The sequence below is a fragment of the Hyperolius riggenbachi genome, chromosome 9 (assembly GCF_040937935.1).
Source record: "Hyperolius riggenbachi isolate aHypRig1 chromosome 9, aHypRig1.pri, whole genome shotgun sequence".
NCBI lineage: Eukaryota > Metazoa > Chordata > Amphibia > Anura > Hyperoliidae > Hyperolius > Hyperolius riggenbachi.
Window position 1 is genome coordinate 172,138,752 of NC_090654.1, and position 14,997 is coordinate 172,153,748.

Genomic DNA, 14,997 nt, shown 5'->3' on the forward strand with positions numbered 1-14,997 from the left:
ATGGTTGGTCAGTAGAAAGTAAAAATGGCCTTAGTCATATTAGGTGCGCACTTGCCTGAGCAGAATAGTTTTTAGCTGAAGATGTCAAAGGCTGGTGAACAGAATTAGGGAAGCAGTTCTAGAGGTGGGGAAAGCATGTGAGATGATATGCAGGAGTGGAAAGAGTTGACAAGGGTGGAAATTATGGCTCTGATAAAACTACCAATTTGAAAAAAAAAAGTATAAAAAAGGGCAAATTTAGGACTAGCAAGGCAGACATTCTGCAAGCCAGTGACAGCCGCTGATAATCTCTCACGTGGTCTATGAAACTGATGCTGCTCTTAACACATTAGACTGTTTTCTTGGCTGGATGTTGGCATTTTTTCTTGTCAGAGTCTTGTTTGCTTTTGGTGCCGTTGAAAGCCATGTGAAAGCTTCCAGAGGTCATTCTGAAGCAATTGCCTCTCCCTGGAAAGACGTTTTTTGTCCTCGCTCATTGTAGCGCTGTACTGAACACTGAGTAAACATCCTCTTGAATTTTATCAGCATTTCCTTTTTAAAGCCTTATGTTGAGAGGAATTTAGTTGTTTCTTACCCACAAAGTACTATGAGCTTTTATTCTGCTTATATATGCCTGCACCTGTGTGCAGAAGACAAACCGTTTTATATCAAAGGCATAAAGGATTCCAAACAAAGTAGGTTCAACTTTTTGTTTAATTTAGATGAATGAGTGGATTACATCACATAAAATGCATTTATTTTTTAAAACCCCCATTTCCATTACAAAAGGAATGGAAACATGCAAAAAAGTTCAGCTTTTAATATCTTAATGTAATGATGTATATATCTATCTAGCCCTTGAGAACAAAGCAACTTACTGAAATTAGTATGGGGTGGTACTTGAAAAAATGGAGTTAGAAGGCCGGATGTTTCCATTATCGGAACCAGAGCAGGAAGTATTGAAGCAATACATTAATGAAAACTTGGATAAAGGGTTCATCCGACCTTCTAAATCACCAGCTGGAGCCGGGATCTTCTTTGTAGAGGAGAAGGATGGGTCTCTCAGACCGTGTGTAGACTATCGTGAACTGAACAAAGTAACAATTAAGAATCGCTATCCTTTGCCATTGGTACCATAATTATTTCAACGTTTAAGGGAAGCAAAATTTTTTACAAAGCTTGACCTTCGAGGAGAATACAATCTGGTGAGAATTCGGGCTGGTGATGAGTGGAAGACAGCCTTTTGCTCCCTCTTTGGGCACTACGAATATTTGGTTATGCCATCCGGCTTGTGTAATGCTCCGGCAACATTTCAGCATTTCATTAAAGGATTTAAACGAGGCCAAATTAGTCAAAAAAGTTAATTACCTGTATAATCTTTTACTGCATGGAGGACGCCGTCCGCGCCCTCCGTGCCGATCCGCCGGGTCCCCCCGCTCATTAGCCCCCCGGGCCGGCTCCCGACCCCACGACCCGGGTCGGGCTCCCCTGCCTCTCCCAAAATGGCCGCTTCCACTGGCTGCGGCTGCACAGTCCGCATAGCCGCGAGTGCGACTGTGCAGCTCTAGGGCCAACCTCCCCGATCCACGCTACGTAGCGTGGATCGGGGGGGTTGGCCCTAGAGCTGCGCAGCCGCACTTTTATAATTTAAAATAAGGCAGTACATAAACTACCTACAATCGAAAAATGCTTTAAAGAGAATCTGTACTCTAAAATTCTTACAATAAAAAGCCTACCATTCTATTCATTATGTTCTCCTGGACCCCTCTGTGCTGTTTCTGCCACTCCCTGCTGCAATCCTGGCTTGTAATTGCCAGTTTTAGGCAGTGTTTACAAACAAAAGATATGGCATGTGATAGGCTGTGAGGAGCTCAGTCTGTGACTCACACAGAGCCTGCAGGGGGCGTGGAGAGGGTGTGTATAGCTTCTATCCTATTAAAAACAGAGCAGCACATTCCTGCCTGAGTGCCTGAGCCCAACAAAGCTGTCAGAAGAAAGAAGATTAGATTATACAACATAGATAATACAGCCACTGTGCAACTAGGAAAGGCTGCAGACAGACCACATTAGAACATGTATAGGAACTTATAGGATAGAAGAAATAAGGCTGAAAATTTTGTTACAGAGTCTCTTTAAAGTACTCTACCACGGTATTTGAAGAAAAGATCCTCTCTGACAAAACACAAAGACATCTACTAGCTTGGGCCTACTCCCTCTTAAACAATAATAATTCTGATGAGCTTTTGCATTACCAGAAAAAAATGGAATCTCGCGTTGAAGAATAATATTTCACTAGAACAGTGGGAAGTCATAGCGTTAAACACTCACAAATCTTCTAGGAATGCATGGTCACAGGAACAAAACTTCAAATTCCAATCTCTATGGTACAAAACACCTGAAGTGATTCACAGATTTGCTCCTGAGATACCAAACAACAATTGCTGGAGATGTGGCAACAATGAAGGGTCCTTTCTACACCTAACCTGGCACTGCCCTGCTCTCCAAACATATTGGTCTAAAGTACATGATCTCTGTAACGATCGGTGTAACACAGAGAGGATCTGATTACCGGCGATCTGCAGTATCACCGAGAATGCAGATATATACCCGATTATAGATGATCTGCAGTATCACCGATAATCAGATATATCTCTAACCTCTGGACACCTGAGTAATATATGAGTGTTTTGATGCAACAGTAATACTTTGAGGAGAGCACCCGTACAGTGGATGTAAGGCAATAGGAGGTACTGCCCAGAGAACAGATTCCTTCAAATAGCCTGAGGCTCCCCAAGGGGCGGAGCCAGGCTGAGAGTGGGAAGGACAGAACGTGAGTGACACCAGTAAGGAAGTGCCACTAACAGATCTGTGAACTATCTCTTAACAGGAGAGAGAGTTCTCGAGGTCGGACAGGCCAGGTCGTTGACACACGGACCAATAAAGTACAGAGACAGAATACAGATGCAGAATCCTAAGACCAGCAGAGTTTGGCAACAGGGTATCAGAATGACAAAGGTACAGAATCAGAGATCAGAAGAATGGTCAGGAAAGCAGAAAGTCATAACAGATAATCAACAATGCCTAGGCTTGAGTGTGAGCTCCAAGATTCTCAACACTCCTGGAACTAGACTAGATAATAATAATAATAATACAGATGATACAGAATTCCTAGACTAAGGTGTGAGTTCCTTGATCATCAACACCTTGGAAACTGGTCTAGATAATAATCACAGATAATAACAGAATTCCTAGACTAAGGTGTGAGCTCCATGATCATCAACACCTAAGAAACTGGTCTAATAAACACAGATACTGACAGGGTCTGAGTGCTACCACGTAGTGATCGCAACGCCAGACACCAGAGAAATGACCAGCACCCAGTATATATACACCAGTGCTCACCAGCGCCTCCCCTAAGTGCTGGACCAATGAAAGCTGTTGAATTTGTCACCTGACCGGCTTGGTCAGCTGACCCCCTTCTGACCTGCCTCTCTGGGCGCGCGCGCGTCCTTCTGAACCTGTGTGGACTATCAGTCCCAGCCACACCAGACATGTGTTGTAATGTTTCTGCTGTGTTGGATGCGGAATCCGCCGCAGCGCTGTCTGTGCGTGTGGCGTTTTCTCCGCATTCAGCATTGCTGATAGGAGTAGGCCTATGCATGCAACCTGCCGCGTCGGACGCGGAATCCGCCGCCCTGTTGTCTGGGCATGCGGCGGTTTCTCCGCGCTCCAACTGCGCGCCAGCTGCCATGTTGAACGCGGAATCCGTCGCCTTACTCTAAGTACTAGCGGCGGCTTTTCCGCGTTTCCTCACAGTACCCCCCCCCCAAGGAGTGGACTCCGGACAACTCCTACCCGGTTTCTCAGGATATCGGTGGCGTAGTGGTTAGCTCTCTCGCCTTGCAGCGCTGGGTCCCTGGTTCGAATCCCAGCCAGGGCACTATCTGCAAAGAGTTTGTATGTTCTCTCCGTGTCTACGTGGGTTTCCTCCAGGCACTCCAGTTTCCTCCCACATTCCAAAAACATATGGATAAGTTAATTGGCTCCCCCTAAAAATTGGCCCTAGACTACAGTACTTACACTACATAATATAGACATATGGCAATGGTAGGGATTAGATTGTGAGCTCCTTTGAGGGACAGTTAGTGACAATATATATATATATATATACTGTACAGTGCTGCGTAATATGTCGGCGCTATATAAATACTAAAAATAATAATAATAATAATAATAATATCGAGTGTGGAATTCCCTTTTTAGTTTGTCCGCATGCATGCGACACTCAGGTACCCATGTTCTCTCCTCCATACCATACCCCTTCCAGTGCACCAGATACTGTAGTGAGTCTAACATTTTCTCTACTTCATACTCAGGTTGGTCGTCTACCATCACAGGAGGAGGAGGAGCGGCACCCACATGGACAGCTGGCTTAAGCAGGGACACATGAAAAGATCTCACACCACGCATGCTGGCAGGAAGATCAATGGCATAAGTAACATTGTTGATCTTCCTGGTCACAGAAAAGGGGCCCACAAACCTGGGACCTAACTTGGCCGAGGGTTGTTTCAGGGTCAAATGACGCGTGGACACCCAGACCAGGTCTCCTGGTCGGAATGTCCACTCTAAGGATCGTTTCTTGTCAGCTTGACCTTTCTGACTTTGAAAAGCCTTTTCCAAATTACTATTCACGATTCCCCAAATGGCTTTAAACGACTTTTGCCAAGCCTCCAGAGCTGGAAACGGAGTGGAGGCTACTGGCAATGGGGAAAATTTGGGCAACTTTCCAGTTACCACCTGAAACGGAGAGAACCCAGAGGGAGAGCTTTTCAAATTATTGTGCGCAAATTCTGCATATGGCAAAAACTTGACCCAATCACTTTGCGCTTCTGCAACATAACACCTCAAGAACTGTTTCAATGACTGATTAACCCTCTCCGTCTGACCATTGGTCTGTGGGTGGTAGCCCGACGAAAATGACAGTTCCATGCCCATTTTCTGGCAAAATGCCCTCCAAAATCTGCAAACAAATTGGACTCCCTGATCTGACACAACGTTTTCCGGAATGCCATGAAGCCGGAAAACGTGGATGATGAAAAGATTGGCCAACTCCTGGGCCGAGGGGAGTCCTTTCAAGGGCACAAAATGGGCCATTTTACTGAAACGGTCGACTACCACCCAAATGACCGACATGCCTTCAGACCTTGGAAGCTCACCTACAAAATCCATGGACAAATGGGTCCATGGTTCACTCGGGGTGGGCAAAGGCTGCAACGTTCCCACAGGTGCCAGACGGGAGGGTTTGCTTTTTGCACACACTGCACACTCTCTAACATACTCCTTGCAATCCGTTGCCAGAGAAGGCCACCAAGCACATCTAGCAACCAAGTCCTGCGTTCTGGAGGCCCCTGGGTGCCCGGCATTCTTGTGCGAGTGGAACATCTGCAAAATCTGGAGACGAAATGGCAGTCGCACAAACATAACCCTTTCAGGCTTTCCATCAGGGACATCCTGCTGGAAAGGACTTAAAGTCTCCGTCCAGTCTTTCCAAGTCTCTGTGGCTCCCAGCACTACCTTCTGTGGAACAATGGTTTCTGGTTCCGAGGGCTGTGCTGTCTCCGGCTCAAAACATCTGGACAAGGCATCCGCCTTAATGTTTTTACTGCCCGAAGTGTACGTAATTACAAATCTAAATCTCGAGAAAAACAGTGACCACCGAGCCTGACGGGGACTCAATCTCTTAGCCCCCTCAATGTATTCCAAATTTTTGTGATCAGTGTAGACTGTAATCATATGTTTTGCTCCTTCTAGCCAATGACGCCATTCTTCAAAGGCCAACTTAATGGCTAGGAGCTCCCTGTTGCCTATATCGTAGTTTTTCTCTGCTGGTGAAAACCTTCGAGAGAAATAGGCACACGGGTGTAATCTTCCCTGCAGCCCAGAGCGTTGAGACAGCACAGCCCCTACCCCTACCTCTGAGGCGTCAACCTCCACAATAAATGGATAAGAAGTGTCTACGTGTCTCAATATGGGTGCAGAGCAAAACAGTTCTTTCAAAATGGAGAAAGCGGCCAGAGCTTCGGGGGACCAGTGGTTGGTATCTGCCCCTTTCTTTGTGAGACTGGTAAGGGGTGCTATGACTGTGGAGTACCCCGTTATGAACCTTCTATAGTAATTCGCAAACCCTAAAAATCTCTGAAGAGATTTGAGTCCTACAGGCTGAGGCCATTCCAGGACAGCAGAGACTTTGGCGGGATCCATAGAAAGGCCTGAGGTGGAAAATATGTGTCCCAGAAAAGCGACAGATGTCACCTCAAAAATGCATTTCTCCAATTTAGCATAAAGCCTGTTTTGTCTAAGCTTGTGCAGCACGAATTTGACATGAGCTCTGTGCTCAGAGAGGTTGTCTGAGAAGATCAGTATGTCATCCAGGTATATTAGGACAAATTTACCCAACACCTCCCTGAAAACTTCATTAATGAGTTCCTGGAAGACGGCCGGGGCGTTACACAACCCGAAGGGCATCACCAGGTACTCGTAATGCCCATCGGGTGTGTTAAAGGCCGTCTTCCATTCATCGCCCTCTCTGATCCGCACCAGATTGTATGCACCCCGCAAATCCAATTTTGAAAAGATCTTGGCATTGGTAACTTGAGTGAATAAATCGTCTATCAAAGGTAATGGATAGCGATTTTTAACTGTGATTTTATTCAGTCCCCAGTAATCAATGCATGGCCAAAGGCCTCCGTCTTTTTTTTTTACAAAAAAGAAACCTGCTCCGGCAGGCGACCGGGAAGGACGAATACCTCCCTTAGTGAAGTTTTCACGGATTTACTCTTGCATGGCCACCTTTTCTGGCCCAGACAAATTGTAGAGATGACCTCTAGGGGGCATACAACCTGAACGGAGATCAATCGGGCAATCGAAAGGGCGATGTGGAGGTAATTTATCGGCAGCCTTGGGACAGAACACGTCCGAAAACTCAACATACGGTTCCGGAACACCCTCCACATGAATCCTGGTCTGGCCTAAGGTCACCTTCACTAAACAATGACGAAAACAGTTGGTTGACCAGCTCGTTAGCTGACCGGTAGCCCAATTTATCTGAGGAGAGTGAAGGTATAACCATGGCATGCCAAGGATGATTGTGGAGGTTGTCATGCGCAAAACAAAAAACTGCAACTTCTCTCTATGCAGCACCCCTACAGTGACTTCCACCTCTGGTGTCTGGGACAGCGGATGGTTACGCTGTAAGGGGAATCATCCACTGCCGTAACCTGAAGGGGTGGTTTAACCGGAGTGAGCGGAACACCTAATTTTTTTGCAAATTCGTAATCCATAAAATTAGCCGCTGAGCCTGAATCAATGAAGGCCTCAGAGACTTCAGATTTATCTTCCCATGTAATCATACAAGGAAGAAGTAAACGCTTATCCTCTAGGGGTAAGAGCTGTACGCCTAGGGTATTACCCCCAACTACTCCTAGGCAATGGCGTTTCCCGACTTCTTAGGACAATTTCGTACTCTATGACCCCCCTCTGCACAATAAAGACACAATTGCTCAGAAATCCTGCGTCTCCGCTCCACTTGGGACAGTTTTGACCGACCAATCTGCATTGGCTCGGTAGGAGGTGAAACGGGAGGGGATGGAGTCACCGGAGGCACAGCGTAGGACACCATTTTAACATTGTTTCTACCCCGGGTCTGTCTTTGATAACGTAATCTGCAATCAATCCTGATTGCCGATGAAATGGCCTCATCGACGGTTTTAGGTTCAGGCTGACTTAACATAAGATCAGAGACCTCATCTGATAACCCTGATAAGAAACAGTCTAAAAGAGCATAGGTGTCCCACCTGGCTGAAACTGACCACCTCCTAAATTCGGAAGCATACTCCTCGACCGGACTCTTGCCTTGACGCAGCAACTTGAGCTTCCGTTCAGAAGTCGAGGCAATGTCTGGATCGTCGTAAATTACTGCCATAGCCTTAAAGAATTTGTCTACGGAAGTTAAGGCTAAATCTCCCGCGGGTAAACTTATGCCCAGGTCTGGGATTTGCCTGATAACAAGGTCTTAATAAACGTGACCCTTTGGGTCATGGTTCCTGAAGATCTAGATCTTAACTCAAAGTATGACAACACTCTACTCCTAAAATTTTGAAAGTCAGATCTGTGACCAGAAAACTTTTCAGGTACAGGCATACGTATGTCTATGCTAGGAGGGGATCGCACCTCGTCCACTGCCGTCTGGAGGGTACGTAAAGAACCAGACAAAGCGTCAATTATAGCTTTGTGGTTACCCAGCACTTGGTTGATAGAGTCCACCGAAGTGGTAAGTGCGCCCAGACGGTCAGTGTGTGCGTCCATTTGCATTTTTGGGTCTGGCGTTCTGTAACGATCAGTGTAACACAGAGAGGATCTGATTACCGGCGATCTGCAGTATCACCGAGAATGCAGATATATACCCGATTATAGATGATCTGCAGTATCACCGATAATCAGATATATCTCTAACCTCTGGACACCTGAGTAATATATGAGTGTTTTGATGCAACAGTAATACTTTGAGGAGAGCACCCGTACAGTGGGTGTAAGGCAATAGGAGGTACTGCCCAGAGAACAAATTCCTTCCAATAGCCTGAGGCTCCCCAAGGGGCGGAGCCAGGCTGAGAGTGGGAAGGACAGAACGTGAGTGACACCAGTGAGAAAGTGCCACTGACAGATCTGTGAACTATCTCTTAACAGGAGAGAGAGTTCTCGAGGTCGGACAGGCCAGGTCGTTGACACACGGACCGATAAAGTACAGAGACAGAATACCGATGCAGAATCCTAAGACCAGCAGAGTTTGGCAACAGGGTATCAGAATGACAAAGGTACAGAATCAGAGATCAGAAGAATGGTCAGGGAAGCAGAAAGTCATAACAGATAATCAACAATGCCTAGGCTTGAGTGTGAGCTTCAAGATTCTCAACACTCCTGGAACTAGACTAGATAATAATAATAATAATACAGATGATACAGAATTCCTAGACTAAGGTGTGAGTTCCTTGATCATCAACACCTTGGAAACTGGTCTAGATAATAATCACAGATAATAACAGAATTCCTAGACTAAGGTGTGAGCTCCATGATCATCAACACCTAAGAAACTGGTCTAATAAACACAGATACTGACAGGGTCTGAGTGCTACCACGTAGTGATCGCAACGCCAGACACCAGAGAAATGACCAGCACCCAGTATATATACACCAGTGCTCACCAGCGTCTCCCCTAAGTGCTGGACCAATGAAAGCTGCTGAATTTGTCAGCTGACCGGCTTGGTCAGCTGACCCCCTTCTGTCCGTCATAAAGGCCCTGCCTCTCTGGGCGCGCGCGCGTCCTTCTGAACCTGTGTGGACTATCAGTCCCAGCCACACCAGACATGTGTTGTAATGTTTCTGCTGTGTTGGATGCGGAATCCGCCGCAGCGCTGTCTGTGCGTGCGGCATTTTCTCCGCATTCAGCATTGCTGATAGGAGTAGGCCTATGCGTGCAACCTGCCGTGTCGGACGCGGAATCCGCCGCCCTGTTGTCTGGGCATGCGGCGGTTTCTCCACGCTCCGACTGCGCGCCAGCTGCCATGTTGAACGCGGAATCCGCCGCCTTACTCGGCGGCTTTTCCGTGTTTCCTCACAATCTCACACAAAAAATATATGGTTCCTACATCCCATTTGAACCAGATATATTTCTACTATACAACTCGAATGTCAGCCATAATGAATATAAAAGGTCAATCCTGCCACACCTGATAAACGCAGCCAAATCACAGATACCTGCCCTCTGGAAATAAAAAAACAATTCCCTCAGTCCACTGTTGGCTTTGAAAAATGACTAAAATCCAAATCAAGTGATTGGCCAGTAATCCAGGTCTCACAGGAGTAATGGAGTAAACACCGTACCATATTGAAAATGTAAGAACCAACAGAACCTCTCAGTTGCATCTTTTACACTGACAACCTCTGGCAGTAGTCACTCCCAAGTTGCCAACTCAGATTCCCCCTCAGGAGGAATACATTCCTATTCTGTGGACGGGTCTGTTGGTGCGAGCCGACTATATGATCTTATGATAAGTCACTGCCACAATTCAATTATATAATACCAGATTCCCATCTTCTCTTCCCGAAACGGTTAGCAGGTGGAAAGATGGTTAATGTTATGTGTTAAAGTTTGAAACATGTCTAAAACTGTCTTAAGTTAGATCTAACAAGACATGGTCAAAGCCAATGCTATATGTTACTTAGCAAACTAAATACTTTATAGATATCAAATTTAGTTGCTATATTCTGTTACTTACCCTGTTAATATTGAATTGTATTAAGATATGTGTACACATTCCAAACACGCTTTATAATTTATCAAGCTGTAAAATCAATACTTGGCTTACTTCTTCTAAGAAACCTAGCAAGATTTTTCTCCTTTTTGGAATGTAATGTTGTGCTTGTTAACTATTCTTATTCATGCATTTATACTGTTTAATAAACAATACTGAAACAGAAATTTTGAAATAATATTTTTAGCTGCAGAAGCCTCATGTCACACACAAAGAAGCTTCTGAACACTCTAATCACTAAGCTGTTAAACGACATGTTTAATCTGTTACTATAAATGTTTTTTAACAGTCATTTAGATAGGAACTTTAGCCAAGGATTGAACTTCATCCCAATCAGTAGCTGATACCCGTTTCCCATGAGAAATCTTGACCTTTTCTCAAATAGATAATGAGGCCGGGTTCACACTGCTATCCCATGGTAGCAGTGCGGTGCGATCGGATGAACACACTGCACTGCAACGCCAAACACAGCCGATGGAGATTACTGCAGCAGTGCGTGGTAATCTCCATTCTGGCTGCAAGCCAAGCGTGAAGTGACGTTCTATCTTTATAAATGAATATTGTAAAAAATAAGCAATTTTATTCATAATTGTATTCATTGCAGTTCCTCTGTAGCCTCCCTGGCGGTATGGACGAGCTGAGTTCGTCCAGCAAAACTTGCAAAAAACGTTAATGACGAGCTGAGCTCGTCCATGCCGACAGGGAGATTTCCTGTTTCTCTGCCCCGCCGGCTGCATTTTTTTCTTATCAGAGGGATTCCCCAGGATGGCTGGATGCCTGACTGCATGCTGTGGGTAGCGATCTGTGCTACCCACAGCGTGCAGAACAAGCATCCAGCCACCCTAGGGAATCCCTGGGCAGCCAGCGGGGCAGAGAATGTGCGGGGGATCCCCCTTGTATGTGGTGGCTGTGCTGGCGGGGGATCCCCCTCTGTGTGGGCGGGGGGAACCCCTTTATATGGTGGCTGTTGCGGGCAGGGGATCCCCTTCTGTGCGGGCGGGGGGATCCCCCTTCTATTGTGGCTGTTGCGGGCGGGGGATCCCCCTCTGTGCAGGTGGGGGGATCCCCCTTCTATTGTGGCTTTTGCGGGCGGGGGGATCCCCCTTTGTGCGGGCGGGGGGATCCCCCTTCTATTGTGGCTGTTGCGGGCGGCCTATCCCCCTCCTCCCCCTCCCTCCCGATGTCCCCCCTCTCGATCTCCCCCCCCCTCTCTAAGCCCATTGAGTAAATAGATTTACTCACCGAGGGCTTTCTCCAGCGACGGCAGCAGCACTTCCTCCTCCATCTCCGAAGTCCCGGTCTCTGTACAGTTACATTACGAGGCTTGGTGACGTCACCAAGTCTCGTAATGTAACTGTACAGAGAACGAGACTTCGGAGATAGAGGAGGAAGTGCTGCTGCCGTCGCTGGAGAAAGCCCTCGGTGAGTAAATCTATTTACTCAATGGGCTTAGAGAGGGGGGGGGGAGATCGGGAGGGGGACATCGGGAGGGAGGGGGAGGAGGGGGATAGGCCGCCCGCAACAGCCACAATAGAAGGGGGATCCCCCCGCCCGCACAAAGGGGGATCCCCCCGCCCGCAAAAGCCACAATAGAAGGGGGATCCCCCCACCCGCACAGAGGGGGATCCCCCGCCCGCAACAGCCACAATAGAAGGGGGATCCCCCCGTCCGCACAGAGGGGGATCCCCTGCCCGCAACAGCCACCATATAAAGGGGTTCCCCCCGCCCGCACAGAGGGGGATCCCCCGCCAGCACAGCCTCCACATACAAGGGGGATCCCCCGCACATTCTCTGCCCCGCTGGCTGCCCAGGGATTCCCTAGGGTGGCTGGATGCTTGTTCTGCACGCTGTGGGTAGCACAGATCGCTACCCACAGCGTGCTGGGGGGGGGGGAGGATCGGGAGGGGGACATCTGGCTACCTATAAATCTGGCTAAACACCTGGCTCACTATAAACCTGGCTAAACATCTGGCTCACTATATACCTGGCTAAACACCTGGCTCACTATATACCTGGCTAAACATCTGGCTCGCTATATACCTGGCTAAACACCTGGCTCACTATATACCTGGCTAACTATACTTGGCTAACTATACCTGGCTGCACATCTGGCTAACTATACCTGGCTGCACATCTTCTACCTATACATCTGGGTCTTATACTCACCATTGGCATGCTGATCCCTCGTCGCGTACCTCTGATAGCTTCCCCAGTGTCTTCTTCCATGTCCCTTGGCGGATTTTGCTTCTTCCTCAGCGATCACATGTCCCCCGTTGATCGGCGTTGATGACACCAGGGTCACACAGCGTCATCAACATCTTGCAGAAAACACTTTTTTTAAAAAAAAATTGAATTCAATACAATAATCTGTATTAAATTTAATATTAAAAAAAATTGGTTGCAAAAAAAAATGGTTGCAAATTATTGGAAATTAATTGAAACACTTTTTGCACAGAAATCCTGGGGAAACTGAACGCCAGGGTGGTTAATACATACAGGCATTTGCAAGCTGTAAGTATATCTGGGGTTCTTCTTTAATACCAATTTTAAAAATACTAACAATGTGACCTGTAGCCCCAAATTGAGAAGTTAAATGTCCATAATGCTCTCTGCTTTTAAAGTACATTACTGCCCGCCATTTGCTTCACAAAAACAGTTCTGCGACAGGCATTTTATTTCAGCTGCCAATTTCCTTTTATGACCAATCAGCTATTAATGAAAATGGCCTTTTGTGCATTCACTGGGAACGTACCCTTCATGGGGCCACAAAGTGAAATGTACAAGTGAAGGCTTCAAGACAAGCTAAATATTCTTGGAAAACATTCAAGGTTCAGCCATTTCCATGGTCCGGCTGCTTACATTGCTCGCACCTACAGGACACCAGATAAGGCTTCCATCCTTACACAGCCAAATATGTCATCTCTTCCTAAGCTAAATAAAATTGATAATATTTCAGTTAAATGTTACAAAAACATTTTTTTTTTTAAATCCGTTTCGGTATATTAGCATGCTTCTAACTTAGCGAGCACAAGGAACTCTTAGGCCCCTTTTACACTTAATCAGTTGCTCTCAGTTGTAACTGAAAGAAAGTTGATTTTCAAAGTAATGCCCATGTTTTCCTATGGCACCTTTTACACTTAACGCGTTTTACCTGAAATCTTCTTCCCAATGCACTGATATGGAAAAAACGCGTACCAACACGTACTAACGCATACTAAGGCACACAGTGTGTGATTAGCAAACAGCCAGACCTGGTCCAATGACATATCAGCAGTTGCTGGCAGTTACAAAAGGCCGAGTCTGGCATGCACATGGTGTGGGAGATCAAAGAACCTGGGGCAGCACTAACGAATAGTTCATAATACAGAAGGTAGCCTATCATTGTCTCCATTTTCTGGTTATTGATTGGCCAGTGGTGGTTCACATCATGGTATTGGGTATAGGACTTACTTTTGCTGACCCCACCCACTGTCCAATTGTGAGCCACTTTTTACTATGTGTGTGGTCGACGGCTCGCACCATGCCTTTTACCTGCATATTGCTGTTTGATTGGTCAGTTACCAGTGTGACATGATTGGTTCACTTTACGTTGCCATGGAGACATCGGCACTAAAGGTGATAGTGGGCCAACCAAATAATTGGGGGGGGGAGAGGTGATAGCATATTGTTTGGTTAGGGGCGGCTGGTAATAGTGGGCCATGGGTGGTAAGAAGTTCAAACCCAGCCCTGGGACTTTTCGAGGCTGAGAGCCGTCCTGGATTTTGGGTAAAAATGAACAAGAAGTGCATCTGACTGACCCAGTTCTAATCTGCATACAATCTGCATATAAGTCTGAATTATTAGTGCCACTGGCCATCTGTAGTGCTGAGGTCAAGCATACCTATCATTTTAGCATTAGCATAAGGAACTCAAGAAAAGCAGCAATCATGCTTGTTGGAACTTGGAAGTACATTTGACAAGGGGATATCACATAAAGAACCTGATGCAGTGACTGTGGGATACTAGACACTATATTTCCCAGTGTCTGTACAGTGTATAGACAGTGCCCTAAGGCTTGCTACTTTATCGTAATGTTATGAACAGATTTGGTGTAAAAAAAAAAAAAAAAAAAGAGAGAAATTCAAATACCGTTTTTTGGGGGAACAAAGTCACAGTCAATTAACCCTTGGAAAGCAAAGCTACATTTACATGTAGAGGTGATCTGGACTAAACTGTCTCCAGATCCTTCCAGTCCCACTGTTTGGCTACTTACAAAGTTCTAATTGCTCATTAATTATGGGGAAAACATGAGGATTTATGCAAAGTTTTGTTTTTTTAAGTTTTGTTATAAGCTTACAGCTAGTTTTGTAGAAAAAAAAACTTGGCATGTTAAACTAATCAAACTAATGTTACAAGGGTGGTTTTATGCGAGCTGCAGGGCAATTTCTATTAATTTTGTTGACCTGTGTCCAGAACCACATATAATTTATTGCCTCAATGCTTTTTTTTTTTTTTTTTTTGAAAGGCACCTGACGTTTTAAGGATATGGAGACTGCCACATTTATTTCCTTTTAAACAATACAAATTGACACCATTAGCAAGTTGGTTAAACAACATGTAAATTCATTTATTGGCGGCTTTGTTGGTCAGTGTGTATAGGACGTTTGAACAA

At 46.0% G+C, this 14,997-nt stretch overlaps 1 protein-coding gene across 23 annotated transcripts in view; it reads right to left on the minus strand.

The window, feature by feature from the left end:
• Window positions 1–14,997, minus strand: part of ERC2 (ELKS/RAB6-interacting/CAST family member 2) — a 1,931,514-nt gene that overhangs the window by 1,046,319 nt on the left and 870,198 nt on the right. The window lies entirely within an intron of this gene.